At 32.2% G+C, this 23,066-nt stretch overlaps 1 pseudogene; it reads right to left on the reverse strand.

Moving 5' to 3' along the window:
- Positions 1-1,812: 1,812 nt before the first annotated feature.
- Positions 1,813-21,322, reverse strand: LOC143640952 (lipase member I-like; annotated as a pseudogene).
- Positions 21,323-23,066: the final 1,744 nt, after the last annotated feature.

Genomic DNA, 23,066 nt, shown 5'->3' on the forward strand with positions numbered 1-23,066 from the left:
TGTATGCATGCTTGCAACAAAATTTCTTTTTGCTCATCTTGAGCTTGTGTGCTGTTCTGTATGCAAATATTCTTGTTAAACACCTGGTATCTTGTCAGGATTTATATTGGGTGCTTCTCTGGACTGAAAAGAAAATTCTTCATTTTCTTTCCATTTATGATACCAAATAAAAAAGACTATTTCTGGACAATATGAATTCCTTAAAGTCTATAGACAAACTGCAAAATTACAACCGCCAGACTTCTGCATTTATATCTTCCATCTTTATACTCAGAAAGGTATGAACAGAGGAGATGCTGTAACAACTCTGACCTCTTCTAAGCCCAGCTTTGGGGATTGCTAATACAATTTCTATGCTTGTGTTTAGTGGAGACCTTGTATCTTTAACAAAGTAAATACGGAGATTGGCTGAAGATTTAAATATTTACAGTTTTAGTCATTCAAGCCATGGTCTCACCACCATCATTACCTTGTACTTTGGTAGAGAATGATAAAGCAAAATGTTCCTGCTAAAAATGTCCATATATTTTTGCAGACATTTCAACCCAAGACAAATGACAATAAAATAATCCTTAGTTTTTGTCATTATAATGGCATTTTGTTGACATTTTAGTGTCTAAATATTACCCCCAAAGTTATAAAATGACCTATACTTCAGAGAATTTTCCCAACTCCTCTCTGTTGATATAGACTTCATGTAAATTTGTATTCTTATCATTTTTATTTTTACTCTCCACAAATTCATATTTACTATTGTCAACATTCATAGGAAGGTAATTGGGAAATCAAATATATAAATACACAAGTACATAAAGATAAATGAAGAGAAAGCATCATAGACAAGAAAAGAATGGAGATTTCCAGCAATCCACACATGGCTTTTCTACTGGCTCTCAGATGATGCTTACTGTTGGAAATACTCACACATGCAAATGACAGGTGACCAACTCACAAAGGAGCTCCTCAGTGTTCCTAATACCTTCACAAGAGTGTTATTGATGAAGACATAAATTCTTTGGTGAACATTTTCATCACCACCACAAAGACAAGGAGTCCTCTGTGGTTGTGAGTATAAGAAATCAAGAATAGTCAGTGGGCTGAAGCAAACTACTGCTAAGCTGATGATCCCCAGATGGTCATGATGGTGTCACATTTCAATAGGAATGGAGGCAACAGTGACATAAGTGACAAACAAGACAGATGACTATAATGACTATAAAACTAAAGTGTGTAGAGTCAGCTTCTCTTCATGCTGTTGTGGTATGCATCCCATAGTCTCACTCTGTTCTTGTGTTGAATCTCCAGTTATCTCCAGAATCTTAGGGGCATCAAATGAAAATGGACTTTCTTCCTTCCCCAACCAAACGGTAATAAAATTGGGAGAAAGAATAAATGGCTAGAAGCCATGACGGCCTGCATTTGCTGTGACCCTGTGTTTCATCATAGTTTTCAACCACTGGTCACCACCTAAAGGACAGCTCTCAACCACTCCGTGAAAATGTATTATAAATAAGAAGCTATAGATAAACCTCTAAGGCACACATTGTCTCACTTTTTCATGTTTGTTGTGTCTCAGGAAGTGACTGTGTGTGTGCATTTTCTTTACTTAGGTAATGTAATTTCAAAATAAATTTTATCCAAGCCCAAAAAAATGTATTTCATACCTTTTTAACACTCTAATATCTACATATAATATAGTCTGAAATCAACAATAAACAGATACTTGAATATTTATACATGAATATTTACAATATTACTTAACAAGGGATTTTCAAGTTAAAGATGACACATTGAAATAAAAATTGAGTGGTCTTATCTTTCTGGGTACGTGAGTGATTTTAACATGAGACTCTGGATCCTGTAGTTGCAAGTGGAAAATTGTATATTTTTGGTCTGGAAATACGTCAAACCAATGCTTGAAATATTTACAACATCAGTGAAAAATTGAGCAAGAATATTGACTTCTTGAAGTCTATAAAATGGTTTGCTCTTCCTAAATAAAAAATTTGCATATTAATGATTTTAAACATACATTATGTCTAAAATCAGTATAATCCTAATGAAGCAGGATTTAGAAAACAATTTGATATGGAAAAGGCCAAATAAAATACTTGTTAAATATTTATTAAAATAATCTAAACAGTAATTTACTATAAACCTAATAAAATAATAATAATACATACATTACCACAGATATATTGGGTGAATACTTTTGAGGAAAAAAAAGTGAGATATCCTGTCTCACTCTAGTCAGAATGGCAGCTATCAAGAATATAAATTACAATAAGAGTTGGTGAGGATGTGGGGAAAAAGGTACAATCAAACATTGCTGGTGCAGCCAATCTGCTGGTGCAGTCAATCTGGAAAGCAATATGGAGATTCCTTAAAAACCTTGGAATGGAACCACCATTTGACCCAGCTATTCCACTCCTTGGATAGTCCTATACCCAAAGGACTTAATAGCAGCACACTACAGTAACATAGCCAAATCAATGTTTATAGCAGCCCAATTCACAATAGCTAAACTGTGGAACCAACCTAGATGTCCTTCAATAGATGAATTAATAAAGAAACTGTGGTATATATACACAATGGAGTATTACTCAGCAATAAAAGAGAATAAAATTATGGCGTTTGCAGATAAATGGTGGAGTTAGAGAATATCATGATGCTAAGCCAAGTAAGCCAATCCCCCCCAAAAACAAACAAAGGCTAAATGTTTTTCTCTGATAAGTAGATGCTTATACATAATGGGGTGCAGGGGCTGGGATTAATGGAGAAACTTTAGATTGGGCAAAGAGGAGGAGGGAAGGGGACACAGGGGTAGGAAAGATGGTGATATGAGATGGACATCATTACCCTATGTTCATGTATGATTGCACGAATAGTGTGACCCTACTTTGGGTACAACCAGAGATGTAAAAAACTGTGCTCCATTTGTGTATAATGAATAGAAGAGCATTCTGCTGTCATGTATAACTGATAAGAGCAAATAAATAAATTTTTTAAAAAGTGATATATCTTGTTTTTCTGAGTGAGTGCCTAGATTATACATTTGTTTAAGATTATTTGTTTTACATTTCTTTCTTTGGACACTTCAATATTACAATTCCTTAAACAGATTAGAAGTTCAAACAATAACCCTACTGTTCTATGCAATCTTATCAAAGATTTTATACTTAAAGTGATAATCTATAAAAGCCGTGACCCATTCATCATTTAGATCTCAACTAATTCAAAAGAAAAATTAAGGGTAATATTTAGTGAATACAATTTCCTAAGCACTCATGATGTACCCAGAATTCTAACAATGCTCCACATATTAGACCTTATTTGACTATTTCAACAACTCTTTTTATTAGGAATTCTGAGAATTACTATTATATATATGAGAAAAGTGAGTAGCAGAGCATCCAGGTGCCTTTCTTAAAGTCATACAGCTGATAGACAAGCACGTGGGATGTCAACAGCCTCACTGGTGCTTCTCTACCAATTCTTCATTTCCGTGTCCCTGGAATTGTTTGAATTAACATGGATTTACCTGTCTGCAAAGAGACTCAACCTACTCCACTGCATTTTGTCTCTTTAGATAAAACTAAGAGCAAAAAAAAGAAAAACTGGAGGCAGCATATGAGGGGGAGCATGATCAAAATGGAGGAAAAAGGGAACAGGGCAGAAGAATGAGAGAAGGAAGGGAAGGAGAGGAAAAGAAAAGAAACAAAGTTAAGGAGAAGAAAGGAAAGAAGAGAAGGAAGAAAATTGTTTTTTAAAGTCTATTGAAATAAAATCTGTAAAAACATTAATTAATTAAGTAAGTAAGTAAGTAAGTAAGTAAGTAATTCTATTAAAAGAAACTCCTCTTTTGAGAAAAGAAAGACTTGCTTTAAACCAAGGTGACAATCTCATACAGAAACACTGAAGAACAAACATTTCCTACCATATCTTATTTTTATTGCCCTCCTGTTTTATTCCTTTACAACAGCTAGGCCCAAAGATGGATGCCATCATTATCCTTAAGGTTTATCCCAGCTCCCTCCCAGCAGAGCCACCTCCTCCTCTTTCACAGAATATGTCATTGAATATCTCCCTAATGTTTTTCCAAGAAGTTATCTGGATCTCAATACTTCAAATTCAACATATCCGTATAGGAACCTGTTACCTTTCCCACCAATTTGCATCCACCCCAGTGGTTTTAAATGCTGACAGGTTGCTCATGATCACCAAGTAGCAACCTCAAATTGAGAGTCCAGAAACACATATCCACCAGTTTTCACTTTGACATTTGAATATCACAAGGATGCCTAAAGCTTAGAAGTTTCAAATCTAAACGAATCATCTTCCCCAACACCTTTCCCTGACAACAAAAAGAAAATAAAATCTAAACAAAAACATAAATTTCCTAATGATATTAAAGGGCATTATTATCTTTATGGTGTTGGATAAGTAAATTAATGCGTTGGATAAGTAAATTCATACTACCATCTATTGCCTTATCCCAAAAATCAGGATTCATCACTAATACCATTCTCCAGTCAATCCCCACATCTAGTGTTTCATAAATGCTTAATATGAATCTTACTTAAAAAATATCTTGAATCTTTGAATCCAATCTCATTTTTCTATCTCCGTTGCAAATCATCTTACCCAGGAGACCATTGTATCTTGCCTATATATATTCTTGCAATAGCACTCAATCCCCTCTCCAATTTCCTCTCCAACCAATGTGGTCTATTGTTTTTCCAAAATAAAAATACAGTCTTGGCCCCAGTCAAACTTCCCAATGAAAACATTTCAGTGATTTTCATTTGTCCAGTGAATTTATTACAAATTCTGAAGCATGGCCTATGAATTCTTGTTCCTGTGATATCTGGGAGCTCTCTCTCTCTAATCTTTCTCCCTCCCCGCCCCTCTCATTTGTTCTACCTCTATTCTGTAACACAGAGCTCCTGTCAGGTCCCAGAGTGGCTTGTGCTGCTTTCTGCATCAAGTTCTTTGCATTTGTGGGTCCCCAGCCTAGAATGCAGCAGGGGTCATGACCTATTCATCATTTAGATCTCAACTAATGAAAAATAGCCACAAAAATGTTTTAATGACCCCACTAATTCATGTTCCCTACTTTAAGTTTCCATACATGAGTATAAATTTGTCTCAAGATATTTTTCCTGGACAGATTTTACTTTTATCTTATTTATAATTTGTCTATCCTTCTATTCCTCACTATGCTGCAAGCTTAATGAGGAGAGGACCAAGTCTGTTTTGCTCATTGCAATATTCTAAACACTTAGCAGAGGGCCTGACTCAATGTACATAAAATTGTTTGAAAATAGGGATGATGGACCTACTTGTGTTCTTTCTATCATTAATTTAAAACCAATATGCTGAAATCATATAAGGGCAGAGATCCAATTTGTCCAAGAGTTTCTTTCCCATCCCTAGCATTGTTCCTGGGCTATGAAAATTCTCAACATTTTTTAATTTAATGATTAAATTGGATCATCCCCAAATAAGTCTTACCTCACTATGGAATAGCACTCCACTTTTTAAATAATCACCAAGCTCCACACATAAAGTTACTCTAAATAGATTTCTTTTCTTGATTTTCACATTCATTTAATCATAAAAACACACCACATAACTATGTGTAAGCCTTAAAACCTCTAGAGTCTCACACTTCTTTTTCATGCCCACTGGCTTGATCCACACCCCCTCATCTTTTATAGGAATATGGCAGTAGCTCTATCTGTGGACTCTTGGCACCAATCTCATTCCCTCTAATCTACCTACTGCTCATCCATCTAGAGAATTGTTACAATCTGAACTTGTGTTACTGGTATTTCCTGTTTAAAGTCCTGCATTGGCATATTCATACTTTTGGTCTCATAAGATCTAAGTGCTTTTTAGTCACAAGGGAAATGTGTCCACACTATATCACTAAGTATAACAATCAGATGCAGACCACATTTTCAGTAAGATTCACATTTTGCTAAATAAAAAAATATTTCCACAGGGTCATGAGCAAAAACAACAACCACCAAAAAAAAAAGAGGCTCATAAGAAGACAGAGAAGGAAAAGAACAAGAAAGGGGAAAAAGAGGAGAAAGAAGGGGTGGAATGATTATTTTTATAAAAAAATGGTTAAGTGTGAATATTCTTGTGTGATACAATTAAAGGCAATTCTCATTCTCCAGTCTATAAAATGACACATTTTCTACAGTGAGGAAATATTCCTGTTTCAATTTTGGAAAGGCAAATAAAAGATCATTAACATTCTCTGACTCCCAGAGCATCTAAAAAGTAATTCAAATCCCCAATAATAATTAATATATAAACAATAAACCCATTATCCAGAGTTAGATGGGTAGATTTTACCACGGAATGTTCCCATATTTTACATTTCTCCATGGTGTTCCATATGTTTGCAAAGTAAATCAAGAGATAAGTTTGCTTTCCAGAAAAATTCAAAGCAACTGCTTGAGAACTCTACTCTGTGCACTATTCTTATATTACGTGTTTTCCCATCTCCCTGTCTTTGAAAATAACTTCTCCCTGTTTTTGGAGTCCATCACCTTATTTTCAAATGCTCCCTTGCTTCTCCTCTGTGCTTTAACAGTAACTTAGTGATATTCTATCATAAAACTGATTACTCAGAGATGCAATTATGGCTTAGTCTTCCAGTATTCTGTGACTTCCTTGTGAACAATAAAATTATTTCAGTTTGAGTTTTAGTACTCTGTAAAATGTCTGAATAAGATTTGTGATTAATAATGTGTTAGATAAGTAAATTCATACAAAAGCTAAAAAAGCATATTTCTGATAAGACTAAGTAATTGACTATATGAATATGCATAAATATACATACTCAAATTAGAATTACATACAATGTTACTTAAAAGTAGTCAACTATTATGCAATAATATATACAATGACAACACATTTGACCAATGTTCAAAATTAGGTAAATAACGCATTAAAGCTTTTTATAATAAAAGACCCGGGCTTGATAAAAGTAAAAAATCTGGATTGAAATTCTAATTTTATTTCTTTTATCTTCTTTTCTAAATGAATACAGAAAGCTTTCAAAAAGGAAAAGAACAAGAATAATTGGTACTCTTGCATTATTATTACATTTCTTTTTTTTTCTAGAGAGAGAGAGAGAGATTTTTATATTTATTTTTTAGTTTTCAGTGGACACAACATCTTTATTTTTATTTGTATGTGGTGCTGAGGATGGAACCCAGTGCCCGGCACATGCCAGGTGAGCACGCTACCGCTTGAGCCACATCCCCAGCCCTACTACATTCATTTTACCATTAAATTATCTGCAATGATTTTACTAACTTTAGAAAATTAATGTTAGAATTTTTAATATTAAAAAATTCATTTTTCTCAAAAGTTTTTAAAAACTGCCTGACTCTCAACCAAGAATATTATTCCTGAGGATGATCATCGCTTCCCATGATGGAAGGTCTTTACTTTTCTTCAGTACGGAGGTTTTCAGTGATTTTTATCAACATGAACTTTTTAAAATCATTTTCTTTGTGTAGTTCATGGTCTAAAATATTTTGTCTTAAACACTGTATCAGTTTTAAAGTGTGTCTCCTTTTATATTTTAATGTTATTCTTATTTTAATTAAATGTTAATAATACAATAATATTAAAAACACTGCTATTGTTGTGCAAATAAAATTGGCAGGAACTTTTTCCTAGTTCATAGTTAATGACTGAATAAATCTATATATCACTGTATACTCAGGTCTAAGGTCCCTCACACATTAGACTTAATCAATTTGCCAATTCAGGTACTAGGACTACCTAAAATGTGACAGGAGCAAATGTTTGAGATACCAACTAAACCCCCTGAAGCTCCAATATCATCAATAGCCATTCAAAAGTTAAACCAAACTATTATAAGTGCATCCATAGCAAAATAAAATTTATCTTTTATTTAATCACCTGACATGGTAACTGTGAGTCTTTTGAAAGAAATTCTGTTTTTTAATCACTTTCCAGAAGTCCAACACACTATATTGGAAGTCATAATTTCAATTCTAACATGTACGTATTTGTCATACTTTTGAGAGAAAATAAATTTCCTGCTTTAAGAATTTATTAAACACACAGGCATTCAAGAAAACCACATGATAGTTGGCTTTGAGATGATTAGATAACATTAGAAATGTATATACAATTGCACATGCATAAGAAGCTAAATAGAAGATTAAAGAAAAACATCCCTCTCCTATTATTTAGGAAATTTGTGGCTGAGCATGGTTTTCTGAAATACTAAAATGGCATCACTTGGTTATTAACTGATGCCACTGGACCTTCACTTTCGCCACTGTAAACATGATGTTGCATGAAAACTGAAGAAATCGGGAAGGCAAAATTGTTAGGAAGAATAGTGGAATTAAGAATGGAAAGATGAGGCTGAAGTCGTAGCTCAGCGGTAGAGTACTTGCCTAGCACGTGTGAGGCACTGGGTTCGATTCTCAGCACTACATAAAAATAAATAAGGTATCATGCCCACATCCAACTTTTTAAAAAAAGAATGAAAAGACAGAGAGAAAACAAAACATTTCTTCTTGTACTCTTGTAACTGAGGTAGTAACCAGTTCTATAATATTAATTAGCTATTCAGCCTCATATTCAATATCTTCCTCTTTAAAATGAAAGAATCCAAAGTTGACACATGGGATCCTTGTAATATCTAACATTTTAATACTCTTTGGATAGAAATTTACTCTGTTTGGACTATCTTCTAAACTGGATACTCAAGATAGCAAACATTTAATGTATGAAAGAAGAAAACATGAAATGGTACTTACTCATAGAGCCTTGGATTTTCAATGGTTCCAAGTTGGTTTAATAATCTAAATGAAATATAGCCATCACTCATAGCTTCATCCACAGGAACTATACTGAGAACAAAATAATAAGCTACAAAATAAAAATATAAAAGGCCATTCACATTATTTTTAAACTTTAATTTTGGTACATATACAAATACACAGAGATATATATTATTTAATTTAGTCCTATATTATATATGTTAAATGATATTCATTAGAAGCTCTCTTTTTGTCCTTAAGTAATATATTTTGCTTGTTTCTCAGCTTCTTTTTCTTTGAGGGAGGGAATACCAGGAATTGAACTCAGAGGCACTCAACCACTGAGTCACATCCCTAGTCCTATTTTGTATTTTGTTTAGAGCCAGAGTCTCTCAATGAATTCCTTAGAGCCTTGTCATTGCTGACTCTGGCTTTGAACTCAAAATCCTCCTGTCTTAGCTATTGAGCTGCTCAGATTTCAGGTGTGTACCACTGCACCTGACTTGTTTGTCAACTTTTGACTAGTCTTAAAAACAAAGAATAAGAACCTAGTTATGGTTGTGGTTAGGATTTGGCCAAATACCTAATAAATTCTAATTAATCTGCAAATCAAAAAATAAACAACATTCAAAATTTAGGCAAATTAAACAATTTGTACTTTTCAATAAGATTTCTAAGGAAATATTATAAGGTTTCTTAATTATCTGATTAATAGTCCAAGCTATATCTGCTTGACTACCATCACCCCCAATTTTTTGGGCTGCTGAAAGATTAAATTAAATGACTCTATTAAATTAAATAACCGTAGTAGGGCAAGTTCACAGTAGGTCCTATTCAAAATGCCCTCATGAAAATTTAGTATGGTATACCTTCCAGAGGCAAAACTACTGAAATAATAAACCCAATAATAACCCACTGAAAAAGAAATTGGGAAAACTATCCCATCCACATTAACCTCAGAAAATAAAATAAAATACATGGGAATGAATCTAACAAAAGATGTCAAGGATCTCTACAGTGAAAACTATAGAAAACTGAAGAAAAAAAACTGAAGAAGACTTTAGAATATGAAAACTTCTAATGCAAGAGATGTAAATATCATGAAATTACCATGTGATCCAGCTATACCACTCCTCAGTATATATCCAAAAGAACTTTACATCTTGTTCTTGGATCTGCAGAATCAATATTATTAAAATTGCCATACTACCAAAAGCATTGTATAAAGATTCAATGCAATCTCCATTGAAGTGCCAATGATATTCTTACAGAATTAGAAAAAGCAATTCTAAAATCCATTTGGAAAAATAAGAGATGTAGAACAGCCAAAGAAATCCTGAAAAAAAAAATATGATGCTGTAGACATCATAATACCAGACTTTGAAATACACTAGAGAGCTATAGTAACAAAACAGCATGGTGCTGACAACCCAGACAGACATGAAAATGAATGGAACAGAATAGACAGAGAGACAAATTCATGTAGATACAGTTATCTTAAACAAAAGAAAGTTGCTAAAAATATACACTGGAGAAAAGTTAGCCTTTTTAACAAATGGAGCTAGGAAAACTAGAATCCTATATGTAGAAGAATGAAACTTGGCCTCTATCTCTCACCCTGCACATAAGTCAATTAAAAGTGGATCAAAGACCTCAGAATTAGGTCTTTAACTCTCCAACTGTTCAAAGAAAATGTAGACCCAACACTGTAACATTTTAGCATAGGAACTACCTGCTTAGCAAGCCCCTTAAAATGCAAGAAATAAACTTAAAAACCAATAAGTAAGATCTCATTGAATTAAAAAGCTTCTATACAGCAAAGGAAAGTAATAAGAATGCCTACACAATAAAGATCTTTGACACCCACACCTCTGGTAGGGTATTAATATTAAGAATATATATAAAGAACTCAAAAACTTGACACCAAAAACAAATAACCTAATTTATAAGTAGGCAGATGAACTGAACACACACCTCACAAAAGAAAAAATACTACTGGCCAAAAAATCTATTTTTAAAATGTTCAACATTGCTAGTAATCAAGGAAATACAAATCAAAACTATGGTGAGACTTCATCTCACTCTAGTCAAAATAGCAATTATCAAGAATACAAATAACAGTAAGTGTTGGTGAGGATATGAGAGAAAAAGTACACTCATGCATTGTTGATGGGACTGCAAACTAGTGCAACAAGTATGGAAAGCAGTATGGAGATTTATCAAAATCTAGGAATGGAATTACCATATGATCCAGCTATACCACTCCTCAGCACATATTCAAAAGAACTAAAATCAGCATACTATGGTGACTCAGCCACATCAATGTTTACAGAAGGAAAATTCACAACAGCTGAAATATGAAACCAACCATATTTCAGCTTCAACAGATGAGTAGATAAAGAAAATGTGGTACACATACACGATGGAGTTTTACTCAGCCATAAAAATGAATAAAATTATGGCATTTGCTGGTAAATGGATGGATCCGGAGACTATGATGCTAAGAGAAATAAGCTACACTCAGAAAGTGAAAGGCCCAATGTTTTCCCTCATATGTGAAATCAAGCCCAAAGTAAGGAGGAAAAAATGAGAGAAAGAAAGGAAGAGAGAGTGGGAAACAGTGGGGGATCCCATCAAATAAAAGAAAGATGGGTAAGCTAGGTGGAGGAGACTAAGGGGGAGGAAGAAGGGAGAGGATAAAGGAAGAATAAAGGAATGAATCTAACCTAACTTTTCTATGCCTATATATGAATATATCACTGTGAATCTCACCATCAATAACAACAACAAAAAGAAAACTAAAAAATAAACAGCAGAAAAGTCTATAGAGTAGAGGAAAGGAACTGCAAGAGGAAGGGGAAATACAGGGGACAGAATTTTAGTAACTTACATTCCATGTTTTTTTAATTATGTAAAAATGAATCTTAATGTCATGTATAACTAACATGAAACAGTAAAAAACTGTGAAGACGAGTTGCAGAACCTGAGAAAATATTTTCAGACCAAATAACTAATAAGTAATAATTTCTACAATATGTAAAGAAATCTCAAACTCAATAGTTAAAAAATAATCCAATTGGAAAATGCCAAAAAGGAGTGAACACACTCTTCACCTAAAAAGGACTTATAAAATGATATTCAATATAATCACATGTCAGGCAATGCAAGTTAAAGTCAAATGTGGTGTCAGTATATGCTCTTCAGAATCAGTAAGATTTCAAAAATAATGACAAAGCCAAGTGGGAATCAGAGAAAATAGATCATGCATAGTTTGCTCAGGGGAATACAAAATGATACAGCCATTTTGGAAAACAATTGTCAGTTTCTTATAAACTTAAGCAAGCAATTAGTTTATGATACAACAATTGCACTCCTGAGCCTTGTGACATAAATGAAAACATATTCACACAAAACTTTGTACACAAAATTCTTAATAGCATTATTTGTAATAGCCAAAAACTAAATTCATCCTCTATGCTCTTTTAACAGCTCAACGGTCAAACTATAGTGCATACATACTCTGGAATACTACTCACAGAAGAAAAGGAATGAATTATTCTTACATGTTACATGAATGACCTTTCAGGTTATGTTGCATGAAGAAGAGCCAACAACAAAATCACATACTAAATAATTCCTTTTATATAACATTTTTGAAATGACAAAACTATAGAAATATATTTTAATGGATGTCAGAAGTCAGAGACAGCTGGGAAGTAGCATATATGGTTATAAAAGCACAACATAAGGAATACTTGGGGTGATGAACTGCTCAGTATCTTAACTGTATTGGTAGAGACATACCATATACATGTGACTAATCTGTATACATATTATACATACACACACACACATATATACACAATTTTGGAAAAGATCTGAATAAAGAAGATGGACTATACAAACATCAATATACTGCTAATGAAATTATATTACCTATAGTATTATAAAATGTTACCATGGAGGGAAATTGGATAAAAGGTGTGTAGCTCTGTATTAGTTCTTCTATTTGCAAATCTAAAATTAATAAATAAAAATTTTAATTCATTAGTGGACAGACTCAATTCAGTATAACAGGACATACAATTAAGGTTTAAAGAATTATAATTTCTTGAACTGACAGTGAGTACAACTTCAAAACCTTAACAGTAACTGGCCCTCCTAAATTTCTCAGACACCAAAGTCAATGCCACTAACTAGAAACTAACCTCATAATATCCATATAAAGTGATTTCTTTATAAATCACTTCCAGCTTTTCATCTCTAAAGAAAATAATTGTGCTATCTTACATGGGTCCTCTTTAAGTTAATTATGTAATACAACTGGCATAACATTCTCTCCTATTCTACACATTTTCTCTCATTTAACTCTAAATATATTAGGGAGATTATTACTTATTTGCCATTTTCAGATGTATACACTTTAAGTCTTAATTTGGTATAAATAACATATACAAAAGTCTTAGGCTTCCTAAGATTTATATGCTGAAATGATTTCTGGAAAACAAATCATGTTATTTTGAAGGAGGCTAGGATCATTTCTTTGGGAAAATATTATACAAGCATCTGATCAACTTATCTAAAAAAATAAAGTCCTTAGTCAAATTTGTTCAACTATCTGTAACAAATTTTTTAAAGTGATGGAATTTGGGAGAGTGCAAAGCATATTTTCAATAAAATAAAAAGGACTACAGCAGGCATGGTGGCACATGCCTATAATCCCAGCAGCTTGGGAGGCTGAGGCGGGAGGATATTGAATTCAAAGCCAGCCCCTGCAATTTAGTGAGGCCCTCAGCAACTCAGGAAGACCCTGTCTCAAAATAAAACATAAAAAAGGACTGGGGATGTGGCTTAGTGGTTAATGCCCCTGAGTTCAATCCTTGGTGCAAAAAAAAATTTTTTTAAAGGAATACAAAAAAATAATATTTTTTCATTTATTAAAAATGTTAACAACTTACTACAAAATGGACTTGTACTACTAGTATCCAAATACACAATGGTCCTATGAGGCCATCCTTCCACTCTTCCTTTTAAGCTAATTTTCCATAGCTGAGCTTAATAACCTAAGATTTAAGAAAAAGAACATGGGATATTGAACTTCTATCAAATAACATGCATATTTCAAATCACTAAAATATAACTAAAGAATTAATAAGCATAATCATTGCAATAATCACAGTCATAGATTTTAATAATTTAAAAAACATTTTTTAAATGATGTGGTATTGGTAACTGGAGCTGGTCTCAGTGGTACAGTACTTGCCTGGCATGTGTGAGGCCCTGGGTTTGATCCTCAGCATTGCATATAAATAAATAAATAAAAAGGTCCAGTGACAACTAAAAAAAAAAGTATAGTATTCTACTTATTTCAACTACAATAACAACTCAAATTCAGGATTCATCAATAAATCCACTCTCTAACAGTCTAATCAGAATTTAACACGTCACAAGACTTATAGTCTATTTATAATAGGTTTTACTACTATATTATGAATTCATAATTGTACTTGTAACTCTTTAGTAAGTTCTGCAGAATACAATGTAGTAAATGAACATATAATTTAGTTCTTTGGGTATAGCCCTCAGTTTTCCTACATACACATGCATACATACATACACATATGATATGCATGTATATATATGATGTACAATATAAATATGTTAATAGCATAAAGGGCATCTATACACAGACACATAGTAGATAACATATTTAATAAATGTACACATATGCATATAGAATTGTATTATATATAACAGATTTCCATATTTATAAAATTTAAATATTTATTAAATATATATGCACATACATATTTCAAATGCTTCTTTGTTCCTCAACTCCTTCCTCCAACATGGAGATTTGAATGAAGTAGAACGAATGCTTAGTGGAGATTTCACACGTTTAACTTTAGTTCCTACTTATGCTCTCTTTTTTTTTAACATTTATTTTTTGGTTGGACACAATATCTTTATTTATTTATTTTTATGTGGTGCTGAGGATTGAACCCAGGGCCTCGCATGTGCTAGATGAGCGCTCTACTGCTGAGCCACAACCCCAGCCACCACATACGCTCTTAACCAATCTGGGTCAAATATGAAAAAACAATAAGACCAAAAAAACAATCCTAAAAGAGCTCTGCAGAAAATGAACCCACATGATGTCATGTGGGCAGATGTGAACTAGGATAATAACAATTTTGTGTAATGCATACCTGCCTAGAGATTTTCCATATATTTTAGTCCTGCTAAAGAAAACTGGTTGCATATGATTGGATTCAGCCTTTGTAATCACTACTTACTCTTAGAGCTCCTTTGGTTTTAGAAACATTTCTGGAATATTTTTCCTTGATACTGACTGGACGTTTATATGCTAGGCTCTAGTATTTTCTTTGGAAAACACTGAACAGTCCCTGAAATTCTAACATTCTATTTTCATATGCATTCTTTTTGCTTTATAATTTTCCACTGGAAGATTTTAATTTTTAGAAGCTGCAATGCCTAAATGCTCTTACCAAGCTTTATTGATTTAGAAGGTGTGAACCATGTAGGATTCATGACTACTTGCTGATACCAAATGAAAATCTATCTGTAGTTCACACCTCTTCACTTGCTCCTGAAACTTCACATTAAAAACAAATTATGAGGGCTGCAAAAAATGGGCAAGTTTCTTTATTTAAATGTAAATATAATTTGATGATAAATAGTTAGATCCATTTGGCTATCAAGAACATGGGTCATAATGAGGGCATTGAAATCTGCCCTTATATTAAGTACATGAAGGCAGTTGATCTATTTCTCTCATTAATTATCTTTTAAAATTTAGTAGTAAATAAAATATTTATTCTGGCAGTACCACATCTCCACAGGTGCATTTTCCATAAAATGTTAGCAAATTAACACATAACATAAATAATTGATTTTATAATTTAAATACAGCAGAAAATACTAATAATTAGGGTATTCATTTTCAAAAGGAATTACAGTAACTATACCAATTCCTCTCTCCTAGCCTAGGACATGAGTTTTCCTTAAAGCTGCCACAGTCCACACATAAGCAAGCCTTGTAATCTCTGTATGAAGAACAAGGAAATGAAACAAAAATGCAGTTTGTTTCCAAAGTTGCCATGAACAAGTGAATTGCTCACTGGTGGTCACACTTAATATATTCCAATCCTTTAGAGAAAAAAAAAGAAAAAGAACTATAGATGTATTAAACTGAGATTAATTAAAGAAAAACTGAAGATTAAGCTCTACTAAATTCTGTGCACCTCATAAATATGAAATTGTTGACTACAATTTAGTTATATCTCAAGACCCTAAACAAACAGTACCATTAAAAACTTAACTTTAGCATTTCTTTTGCAGAAAAATTAATAATATTTTTCATAAAGTAATTACTAATACAGCAAGGATGTTTAATTTCAATAGAAGCAGGTTGTAAAAACACAAAGCTAGCATATTTAATAACTAGTATATATCTCTCCCTTCTAATTCTCTACCTCTAAGATTTCCATCCAGCATTAGAAATACCTATGGAAGCAGATGACATTGAAACTTTATGATCTCTCTTTCCTATCCCAAGGTCTAGCATCCTCTCCCTTTGACCAAACTCGTCTATCTTCAGCAGCTTTTGGCTCTGTGTTATGTCTTACTCATTACTGCTGTGAACCTAAGAATATTTATCACCATGGCTCTAAGATGAGCCAAATTCCACACCTGTAGCAGCTGTTCATCTATCTCTCTATATAAGACAATCAAGAATTGAGAATATTTGTTTGTACAATAAAATGGTGATGGTGAATATTGAGTTTTGAGATCAAATGTGTGTTACATGATACTTTAGCTACATGGTGCTTTCTCAATAACTTAAAAGTTTTCCTAACATTTAAAATGATGAACTAAAATCACTGGAAACATTACATAATAGGTCTCATTCATAACCAAATGATATGACTACTGGCAATCTTTATGAATGACTCAGGGTCAAATTAAAGTATTTATGATCAATAACTATCCTGAATCTTGGGGAAAAAAAGATTACATCAAACTATTGCCCAAAGATTAAAAAAGAAAAAATAAATTATTTTCTTTCACCATTTCCAATCATGCATAGTTCATTGGCAAATACTATTTCATATACCTGAAAAAATTGACTTAGGACATCCAGGTTCTTTTTTTCCTCCATTTGGATAAAAATCTATATGTCCCAATGGCTCTTGGATACCTAAACCTAAGAAGAAAAGTACCCAATAATCACAAAATGTATATAATCAGGTAGGCAACAATCACTTAAAACAAAATTGCTTACAAAATCTATTGAAAAGTACTAGTACTAGTACTTAGATTCTAAAGTTATTTTTTAAAAGATGGAATTTAGGTTTAAAAAAGGGGGGAAGAGGATCAAATCAATGACTATTAATGGCTTGAATAGAACAAATTATGTTACCCAAAATTTTCATTTTTAGGATGATGTGCTACTTCTTGAAACCTGAATGAGGCAAACTGAGACAAACAGTGTCATTCGACAATGCAGAAAATCATTAACATGAAACATCTTATCCACATCCCTTCTTCCTCTTATTATCTCCTCTTCTCCAGGGTCTACATTTTTTATTTTTAAATCATTAAGCCACTGCTTTACCTTTGACAGCAGAATGGATGACATCTACAAATTTTGCATCAGTGTAATCTAATCTACTATTTGATGGTTTTCCAGTAAATTTTGGCCCAGCAGGATCAAGACCTGAAATTCAAGAAAGGAATGATTAATCTAATCAAGTCTTCCTTGATGCTCATTTATTGCATGGTTGTTTTATTAATATTACATTAGAAACATACTAAGCACTTTAAGTTGAAATCTGCCCCCAAACCATATTTAAAGGTAAGTAAAACTTGATAAATATCATGTATCTTCATTATTTGAATACTTAATATCAACATTTGAAGACAGTCAAACTAAACCACCTTAGAGATACCTACACACAACATTTTGAAACATTTCTAGAATTTTCGTTTAGGTAACAATTGTTAGCAAATTAGAAGTTCAGTGTTTAATAACAACTATAACTTCTCCTGGAGGGGAAAAGATAATAAATAGTATGTGTACACATTCTCTTAAGAAAAAAAATATTTAAAATTTCTATGTAATATAAGTATTACTTATAGAGTAGCTTAAATTTTACATAAAATTCTAGACTCATGATTTTCTGAATTGTATCAAAAGTCAGGGGAGATAAAATTAATTTCCTTGACAGCATATATGCAGTGGAAGAAAGTACCATCTTAAAAATTTATTTGAAAAATATGTTGCTCATCTTGGGCCCTTCTAGTATTCTTATTTTATTTAAATACTCCCAAGATGGAGCCATTAAATTTGACTAATAGGTAGAAATATATATCCATCCATACAAATTTTTTCTTGTCTACTTTTCCTCTTTTCTAAAACTCAACTAAAAGTTTATTGTCTTTTATTAATACTTCAAAATGTTATCAATATTCTACAGACATACATATAAATAACTTTTAAAAATAACATAAATTGTTCAAGGAAGGATATTGTACTTCTTCTAAAATCACCACTACTTCTAGAGGAAGGAAGAAAGTCTATGTTGGCATTATTTGGTTACGGAGTTTTGTGGATACAGTAACTCTGTCATGGGAATATGTGGGAAATTGGGAATCAGAACCCCTCAAACTTGGATACCGACTCTTGATTCTTCTAGCACTAAAGTAAAACACTTTAAAAACTGAAATACAGTTTTGTGAAAATTAAGTACATCGCCATATTCTTATCATTCTTATATCAGCATACATGAAGTACAATAAAGTTTAATTTAATGTGCCGAATTTTCCTGTGTATTCTTACAACAATAATTTAGATAGAAATACAGGGATAGATCTTTTCCTCTCATTTCTATCTCAAGTCATATGAGCTGTATTCAGAACTAAAAAATATTTTAGAATCTTACTTATATCTAATATTTGAAGACGAGTACAGAAAAATAAATGTGCATACATAATTTCTATTGCTTCATTTTTTGTACCTGCTAAATTTTAAATAACTTCTGATACTTAAAAGTGTGCTAAAATAATAATTTATTAAAAATAGTTTTACCTGTTATTCTTCCAAGTCCACCATGAAATATCTTTCCAACAAAACCACTAATATGAGCTCCTAAGCTCATGCCTATGAAGTGAAAATTGTCAAGAGATGCTTCATGTGTCTACAATTGAAATTAAGAATGTCACAATTTTCATTTTGGGTATTTACAAATCCTGTCTCACACAACCATGTTCTAAAACTCATTCTTTTTTTCTCATGGCTTAATTCATTTCTGGGAGAAAGAGAAGATAACTTTTTAAATTTTTGAAACAAGTTAAACTTTTATTTAATTATCATTAAACTTTTATTTAATTATCATTAAACTTTTATTTAAAGGTAAGTCACTATGTATAGCTTGTTTTTTGTTACAGCAGTTCAAATGAATTAAGACATACCCCAGATCAATCTGACTCCAAAGTTTATGCTAATCTGTCTCTCCATTTTCTCTGTTTAGATTCTATCAAAAATCCTAGAAAAGCTGGTGAAAGTGTAATAATCATTTCTACTTCAGAAATGATAAAATGAGGATTATGGATTTTAAGTGGCTTCCCCTATCACAAGCTGGATAATGATGGAATCTAATCTGCCAAGGTCAGGGTTTGAAAAGCTGTTAGTCAATGGTAGAGGTGGGAAGATGGAGGTGTTAGGAGCTTACATGAGGGTGTATTTCTTCCACCATATTCAAAAGGAAATATTAGAAGACTTGTAGGCAGATCATGTCTAGTCTACATGGTGACATGCCTGAAGGCTTACAGAAAGATGTAAATTGCCACTAAGGGAAAACTAGGCAGGCTTTCCCAGCACAAAGCAATAAAGTTCTTAAAACACTTCAGAGCAATGCCCCAAAACTTGAAGGAAATATTTCTCCAAAGTTTAGTGCTACTGAACAATTTGTGTTATTTTTTAAAACAGTTACTGAACTTTGAAGTATTGCTAGAAATTTATCTATGCTTCAAATTTTCCCAAGTTTCTCTACTTATCTCTCACCCTTTCCATACTTTGAGGTTCGTTTTTATTATGTAAAATCTATAACCAGAAAAAAATTGATGGTGCACTTTTATAACCTACTGATAGCAATGAGTAAGGCAATTATCTCTTTTTCCTTTCAAAGGGATGGTACGATTTTCTCCAAATTAGGAAACATAAAAATAATAATGAAAGTTGATTGTATTCAATGATTACTAAATGGTATTCATTGGCTAAACACATACATACACATGAACATTTTTTATATATCTATGTATTCTTCTAATATTTCTATAAACATTATTATAAAATTTTATCTTAAATGCAAAAATAAGGAAATGCACATAGAGAGGTTAACAAATTGTGATGGTTAGTGAAGGATCTGGACTTTGAACCACTGAGTCTGACTTATAGCCACTATATGTAGCTGATTCTTGGATTTACTATGCTTGTTTAATTTCAGCAAAGACTTGGAAGTTCAGCACAACATGTGCAATTTCAAGCCCAAGAATGTACCACAGACCAAATTAACCCTTCTGTCTTTCAATTATCCATAACCACCACCTCTCAGGACAAACATGAGTCTCCATAAAGGTTGACATGGTTAAGAAAACTCATTCAAACTATAGATGACCCAGAACTGGCCTAAATTTACCTGACCCATCCCCACTTTGAGCAAACCTGAATGGAATTTCCTTTGACATTGATAAAATTAATCTACTTTTCAGACTGTTTTCCCCTGTCTTTTACCAAATTCATATTTGATTAATGTAAACATGTTAAGACATATTTTAGGGAAAATATCCAAAGAATGAAAAGATTATATACTTTATCCCCTCTGCCCACTTAGGATCACTACTTTATTCTGAAGTTAATTTAGTTAGAGTCAAAAAGTCTTACAATGTTTTAAATTAATCATAATAAATGTTAATGAGAAATATTTTAAAATAAGGTAAACCTAGATATACAATTATATTTTGATGCAAAGATAATAAGACTGCACAAATTAGAATTTCAAAGCTATAATTCTAAATGCTTATGGGAAAAAAGTATTACTTTTATTATCACAAGTAGTATTACATAACACATTATATATTGTATAGCAAGATTAATGATAAAATTTCCAGACTTACCAAAAGATATTGAATGTACTCAGTCAAAGTCTCAGCAACTTTTCTGGTGTTTTTAACTGCTCTGTTGTAAATAAAAGTTGTAGCACCATGGTTCCAGTCTACTACAATTACATTAATATCTTCTTTATGCAATAAACTCCTTACAAATTTGAAAGCCATGATGGGGTGGAGCCCATTGGTCTGTATCCATGAATCAGCCAGACTGTTTTCTTTTGTGTGTTGAAATTAACATTGAGTGAGTTATTGAGCCCTAAAAGTGGCTCAGCACAGTTCAGGTTGTTCCTTGTATACATCATCAGAACTATCTTTATTCTGGGAATAAACAAATCTTTTAAGGAATCCTTTACACTTAGATGAGAGAATTCAATGCATGGTCTTTTATTCTCTGAAATTAAAATTTAAAAAGTCAATCAAGCTGAGAACTTAGATATTATTGGATTCTTGATGCTATTATAAAGAACAGAATTGAATATGAGGGTTGGGGTATTTCAAAATTTTCTTAGCAATCAAATATAATTCACTAATCAACTTCACTGTTCAAAGTAATGCACTGATCAGGCAAAAAAATAAATATGATTCATTTAAAATCATGGGTTGTTTATCTGTATAAAATAGGAAATTATAGCAATGTTTGTGACTAAAGTCATGAATATTGCTAATAAAGAAGTGATGAGCCCACCACCAATAAGATAGATAAATTGATTTTGAATTATGAACTTTAACAATACCTTTATAGAATAGTACTTATATATGAATAATAAGCTTTAGGTAAAAAGATATTTTACTTGACCAGTTCTCTAATGAATATGAATAAAAACAAGGTAACATTTTCCTATCAAATAAAAATAGAAAAATCTTCCTATACCATTGATTAGGGTAAATACCAAATGACTGATAAACACAAACAGTGAGAACATATAAAATGACACACTCTTTGAAAAATTTATATTTATGCGTGTATCTCCATATGTGTGCACCACACACTTATTCTTGGCACAAAATTATAAATCACTTTAAATGTCATTATGAAACTATATGTGTTCTCTCTCCCTCTCTCTTTCTCTTTCTTTTTCTCTCCCTTTATAATTCCCAGAAGAAACTAAGGCAGAAAATAAAATAAGTAAGAAAGATTAAAAATGCTCATTGCCACATAGTAAAACAACAGCCACTTTTTATTTTCTCTTTCATAGATTTTCAGAATTGTAACTCTTTTCATAATAACAACATAATTCCAAAAGTTTGTTTTCCAAATAAACTTTTAATGAGAATGTGTGCTTATATTCCTTCTTGAACATTAACTCTATAATATTTGGAAGAGAATTTGTCAACACATATGAAATATTTACAAATGTGTTAGTATATTTTATCTCAGCAAATCTACTTCTAAGAATCTATCAGAAAAAAAAACAAAAAGAAATGAACTAACAAATATTATTTTATTACTGGACATATATATTATATAATAATCTTAATTGTGAATATATATTTGCAATATTGTCATAATCACTGAGATACAGTAAAAGGAGAAAGACATTGAAGGAGAAGCAAGTTATACATTCAATTCCCAGGCAAAAAACTAAGGTATCCTTGGAAAGTTAAAACCTTGATTCTTTATATGTTTTAAGTACTAGAGAATGAGGAAGTAAGAGAAGGAATAGATTGAATCATAGTGCCTATGAATGCTTGCTACACTGTTCAAGTTGTGTAAGAAATTCTGTACCTCCACCTTATCTTATCAGCAGAACTTGGAACAAGGGCCAAATGTATTCAATGAATCCAAACTGCTGACCCACTCAAACTCTAGGTAGCTGTTACATGGCCCTAGAATGAATAATGGGGAATTATTCAGTAGGATTACTGTGAAAAAAAATTAAAGGAAAGAAATTATCATCCAAAACCACCAGCAGAGAAATATATTATTATATTATTATAAATATATTATTATAAATAATTGCAGAAATAATTTCTATAGAGATAGCATCCCCATTGGAATGCGAAGAAAAATCTCATTTCAGAAACACAAAGCAGGAAGCCATTAAG

The sequence above is a fragment of the Callospermophilus lateralis genome, unplaced genomic scaffold, assembly GCF_048772815.1.
Source record: "Callospermophilus lateralis isolate mCalLat2 unplaced genomic scaffold, mCalLat2.hap1 Scaffold_79, whole genome shotgun sequence".
NCBI classification, from domain to species: domain Eukaryota; kingdom Metazoa; phylum Chordata; class Mammalia; order Rodentia; family Sciuridae; genus Callospermophilus; species Callospermophilus lateralis.